We start from the raw sequence: 5702 nt of genomic DNA on the forward strand, positions 1-5702 counted from the left end.
TCTAGATTTTTCAGGGGGACTCAGACCGTGGACCGCTGTGTCCCCCAAACTAAAGGAGATCCATATTGACCTTTCTGGGTGATGTATTTAAAACTCTTCCATCTTGACTTGAGGTGAAGGAGGGTATACTTTCCATGCCCTCTGCTGGTCATGGTTTTCAGATAAGAAAATAGAAACCACTTGTTATTTTAGTGAAAAAAGGGTGAAAGAGTGAAACTTCCCTTGTCGGCAATACTCTGTGTGTGTTGTCACACATGCCAGGAGAGTAATGCATCCTGACTCCATGGGGAGAAGAAAATGAAGAGTCCACACTTGGAAATTTCCTGGGTTCTGCAGCATGCCTCTCTTCCCTTGGATGATTTTAATCTATACCCTTTTCCTGTAATAAACCACATTTGTGAATAAAACAGTGTAAGTGAGTTTCTGTGAGTACTTCTAGTGAATTATCAAAATTGAGGGTGGTTTTGGAACCTCCTGAACTTAGAATTGGTGTCAGAAGTGGGAGCAGTCTGATAGACTGTCCTCTCTAACTTCCCAGTTGGCTAACTTTTGCAGAAATCAGGTGCTGGTCAAATTCTTGGAAGGGCCAGAGGAGAGAGATTCAGGAGTGCCTCTCTAGCCCACCATAGAATTTCAGATTTATCACCATGGCAGTGATCCCAAAGCTCAGGAAGTTGTTGTGCTACCTGCAGTCTGAAAACTATGGAAACCACTGCTGCTTTTCACAGCGTCCCAATAGCCCTGAGGCAGGAGACTGGCTGGCAAACAGAGAATCCACTGGGAAAACTCATGTTGGCCAGAGCACACGCACCTGCCGCCATGCTGGAGGAGAAAGAAGGGTTCTGACTGCTACTCTGGCCTCCAAATCTAGCTACAGGGCATCTCACTGGCAGAATTAAACCACTCTGCAAACAAGCAAGTTTGGGAACCAGCCTCTAGACTCCTAAAGAGAAGAGAGCTAGAGTCGGGTGAACGACTCCCCGCCTTGAGCCCCGCCTTGGGCTCAGCAGGAGTTCTCACTTGGAATCCACTTCCTAATTTTCCATCACCAATCTTTGATGCCCTCACTAAGAATGAGGGGTTTGAGACTCATGTGACTGGATTTTGGAGAGCTCCACGGCAAATCCTGCAAACAGTCTCACCACTCCTTTGAATGATGCATGTATGGTCCACGAGCTTCAACCACAAGCACCCTTTTAACGTTTCATTACACATGTAATGATTAGGATACAATAAACACTTGGAATAATGAAGGTATGAACATCATTCCATGTTTTACCCCAGTCTTCTGTTTGGGAATAATAGATGTGATCATACAGCCTGATATTCAGGTGAGACCCTTCTCTTCAGGACCCTTAGTTCCAAAATCTGCAATTAAAGGAGATAAATTAAAGAATTAATACTCATTTGGTAAAGGATAACTTGTTTATAAAACACTTCACCTGAATAATAGGGATTTCCAGATATTTACCACTTGTCAAAACAGAGGAAAGAAACTCTACAGTATTAAGAGCTATTGTGAGTTAAATACCAATTAGTAATTAGGTGAAGTATCTCAGAAGCAGTTATGAAATCACTGGAGAATTACAATTGGTGTAACACATTGTTTTTATGAATGCATCTTTTTTATAAAAAAAGACCCAGCTATGCATTATGGGTATGGCATGGGTTGGTAAGTGCTTTCCAGAGGCCTCATGGGTGCATTTCCCATCTCCCTTGGATGCTAATCTCCTAAAGGGAAAGATTCTGTTGTCCGTGTTTATCGGTTAGAATGCTTTCAGCTGCAAAAACAGAATATCCCAGTCAAAATAACTGAAACAATAAGGACATTGATTATTTCACACATCAAGAAGTCTGGGAATATTCCCAGGTCTAGGGTTGGTTAATTCAGTGTAATGAAGTCATCAAGGACTTACTGCCTTCCACCTTTCCACTCTGCCATCCTCAGTGCCTGCCTGGTCCCCTCAAGGTGGCAATATGGCTGCCAGCCACCCACCCTAATGCAATCACATCAGAAAGAAGGAGGACAACCTCTCTTCCCATTTCTCTTTTTGTCAGAGGGACAATCTTTCCCTAGAAGACTTTTCTTGCTGGCTCCGTAATCAAGGCTGCGTCTCATGTGTGGTATGCTTGACCAGAAAGGAAGGAGGAGGCTGGGAAATGTTATTGGTTCAGCAACCAGTAACCAACTCTGCTCTTTCCTGAAGCCATAGCTCAATGCTCTGCACATAGTAGGTGCTCAGTAGACACAAGCTAAGAAATAAAATATCCAAGAGCCAGCTGGGACCAGTGCTCACTCAATCAATCTCAATGTCCAGGCTCAGTAGCCTCCCGCACAGGCACCAAGAACCAGCCCCATTTTCCTTCCTCCTGTCCTGGAAGCGGCTGGTAAGGAAACAAGTAAAGGAACATTCTGTGTTTTGTCACTGTTGTGTTCTCCCATCTCCTGCAAGAGACTATGCGCCCAGACAGTGGAAGCCCAGAGACCCCACAGGAGAAGAGCTGCTGACAGGTGCATAATTGTCCCTGAGAAGATGAGAGAGCCAGTCCCGGGCTTGACCTCAGGAGGCCTGCCTTCAGATCAGGAAATAGAAGGGCTTTGTTCACATTCCCGGGGAAATTGAGGACAGCACTCTTGAGTTAAAACAAATGTGTCACGCAGGGCTCCCTTAGAGGAGCTAAAACCAAATGGCTTTCAAGAGAAGAGAACCGTAGTTCAGAGGCGAAAGGTGTCAGACTGCAGAGGTCCCCATCCCCAGCGGGGACCTGTGGGCTGGACACTCCCTCTTTCCTCAAGATGCAAATGGGGACCAACTAAAATGTCACAGACTCTTCCACTTGCCACAGTGACAAAATCGCATTGATCTCAGTAGCTCTGTGGCCTCTTACCGGCGTTCTCTCTGTGTCCACTCAGCTTCCTCCAGGAAACCAGAGGAAAGTGAGACTTCACCAAAGATCATGGCAAGTGAGGAGCTTGGACACGGATTTAGCCCCAGCTGACCCTGTGGCGAGAGCCGGAGCAGCCCAGAGGGAGCAGACCATTGAGGCAGAAGGAGGGAAAGGCATGCATCTTATACCTAAGGAAACAGAAGCCCCGGAGAGAGACACACAGGCACTTTGGCTCATTGGAGAAGCTAATGAGCCCACTCTCCACTCCTAATTAATTGTACAATCTTGAACAAGCCGCATAACCACTTTGAATATTGGTTTCTTCATCTGTAAAATGGAGTTAATTATGTCGACTGCACAGAGCTGCCGCGAGCATCAAGTGAGATGAGCTGGGTGGGGGGCGGATCTTCCTGGACCAGGACATCTCCGTGACCGTCCCCCTTCCTACCCCTCTCCCCACTCCGCCTCGGGGCTCCTGGGGGCAGCAGGAGGCTATACATCATCACAGCACGGATGTTCTTCTCTCCCCAACACAGCTCTGAGCCTGCCAGTTGAGGGGGGATGAGGCAGGCAGGGGACCCCACCCATGAGTCCCCCCACTCGGAGCATCAGCCAAAGTCTGGACGGTTCCTTGGAGGAATCACAGACGCAGCCCTGCTCACCCCACTGCCTGGGAGCCATCTCTTCTTTACCCCCACAAAACTGCTGCTGTGAGGTCCTGGCTCCTTCCTCCTGCCCCTTCCTTCCAAACCACCCTCCCCGGGCCTGCCCTCATGGGGGCTGCTGTCCCCACCCCCAGCTTCAACCACCTGGCGGGAGCAGCTTTGTCCTTCAGAGACTAAGGACACCAGCCCCGCCTCCCTCCCACCTCGCCCTGGGCGTACCTGGACAGGACCCGCCCATGTCCCAGTTATGCTGCAGTCAGTGATGATCTAAGTGAGAACAAGAGCCCACGTGGACCAATCTGGAAGAGTGTCCTCAGGGAAGTCACTGTCTATAGAGATGAACTCTTCTGCTCCAAAGCTCCTGGTTCCTGGATGAGTGTCCTTGGCTATCCTGAGCATCACGCCCTGGCCAAACACCAGTTACCCTGCTTTCACGGTCCTTCTCATTCCCACAAGTCTCCCATTTGAATTGGAACTATCTCCTTCAGAGGAAACTTCCAGCACAAATAGAGATACCCAGAGCCCCCGGGCAGCCCTGGGGTGGCAGCCAGGGTTTCTGCTTGTGACTTCTTATAGGACTCAAGCAAGAAGCATTAAGCCTCCGGATCCTCTAAAGCTTGATGTGTAGACATGATCTCCATCACAAGGGAGTTGTAAGGAATAACTGAATAGCAATTGTATTTTTAAAGCACTTTGCAAAGTGTCACATAAATAACTCGTCCTGTAAGTGACTGTCATATATATAAAATGCTAGAGACGGTGGGGAAAAAATTACCGCCAGAGGCAGAGACACACACATTCATGTCAGGAAAGCAGGTCTCTGGGAGTAAGTCACTTGCAGTGTGCTGATAATTAAATGTCAGCAGGGACCCTGTCCCTGGTCTTCATTTCTCGGTTGCCACAAGCAGTCAGCAGGAGACGTGTGTATGTGTTTTAAAAATCACCAGCACTAAAATCCACTTAAAATATTAAAACAGCCCTGATGTGGGAAACTTACAGTGGCATTGATTCTACCTATGATTGCTTTTAATTCTCTGCAAAGAGTGAGATGATCAAACATAACCATTATTTTGACATCCTATCTGTGGTCGCTAATTCTTTATTCTCTGAGCGCCGTGGAGCCTGTGAAAGGGAGTTTTCTTTCCCCCAGTAGCATGGCATTTAGCATTACTTAGATGTCACATACAAGTACAGCTCAAGGCCAAACTTCCCCAGCCCCACATATTCCCTCCATGATTAATTGGACAGTGTTGAGTCAGCTTCATTCTCAGTGTGAAAAAATTCTCAGAAATAGAATACGATTACGTAAAAGTCAGCACACAATCCTTTAGTGGGACAACTTTGGCATCCTAGCTCTGAGCTTGAAACAAACAAAAAGAGTCCCATCCTGGTGATAAGCCAAGCCTGATCTAAAATGGGACAAACAGGGAGCATGGAAAGGCCAACACTTTGAAACACCAAGAAAATAGACAAGACTCAAACGAGACTTGATCAAGGAGAGAGAGAATACAAGTAACATACAACAGGAATGAAACAGGTTATAACTACAAATACCTTAAACATTGTAAGAAAATGCATGAACAGTTTTGTGCCAATAAAGTTTAAAACTTGGATGAAATGAACGATTCCCTCAACTTACCGACTTCAAAGCAAAGAGAAGGCACGCTTCTGGGTAAAGACAGTGGATTGAACACATGCCTTTAACATTTTTCCCTCCCTTAAACCCCACTAAAACCACAGGAAAGGATTTTTTTTAATTTGCCACCGTTCGGGTTTAATCCCTTTTCTGCCCTGTTGTGTGGTCTGCCGTTCATTTCCACTGAGCTCTTCTGTTGTGTGTGTGTGTTTTTTTAAGACAATCTCTGAGAGCAGTTTTCAATTCGCAGCAGAATTGAGGGAAAGGTACAAAGATTTCCCATACAGCCCCTGCTCCCCAAAGGATTTTTTTAGGAAAAAGACTTAAAATCCAGAAGCTGCAAATCAGAGGGACAAGTAGTAGGTAACTCAGCAGTCTTGAGAAGGTGGCGTGTCACACAGCACCACTGGCCCACGCCTCCTCCTGTTCGATGACCACTGCCCAAAAGACACCGGAGAGCAGCTTCTCCCTGGGCCATGGCTCAGCTGTGCCGGGTGCCTCTGTAGAGAAAG

At 47.0% G+C, this 5702-nt stretch overlaps 1 long non-coding RNA gene across 1 annotated transcript; it reads right to left on the minus strand.

The window, feature by feature from the left end:
• Nucleotides 1–1190: 1190 nt before the first annotated feature.
• Nucleotides 1191–3602, minus strand: LOC130707412 (uncharacterized). Its single transcript, XR_009007309.1, has 2 exons — nucleotides 2890–3602; nucleotides 1191–1368 (listed from the first exon to the last, which is right to left on the minus strand). It is a non-coding gene; the product is annotated as an uncharacterized LOC130707412 (long non-coding RNA).
• Between the last annotated feature and the right edge of the window lie 2100 nt (nucleotides 3603–5702).

Source organism: Balaenoptera acutorostrata, chromosome 1, assembly GCF_949987535.1.
Source record: "Balaenoptera acutorostrata chromosome 1, mBalAcu1.1, whole genome shotgun sequence".
NCBI lineage: Eukaryota > Metazoa > Chordata > Mammalia > Artiodactyla > Balaenopteridae > Balaenoptera > Balaenoptera acutorostrata.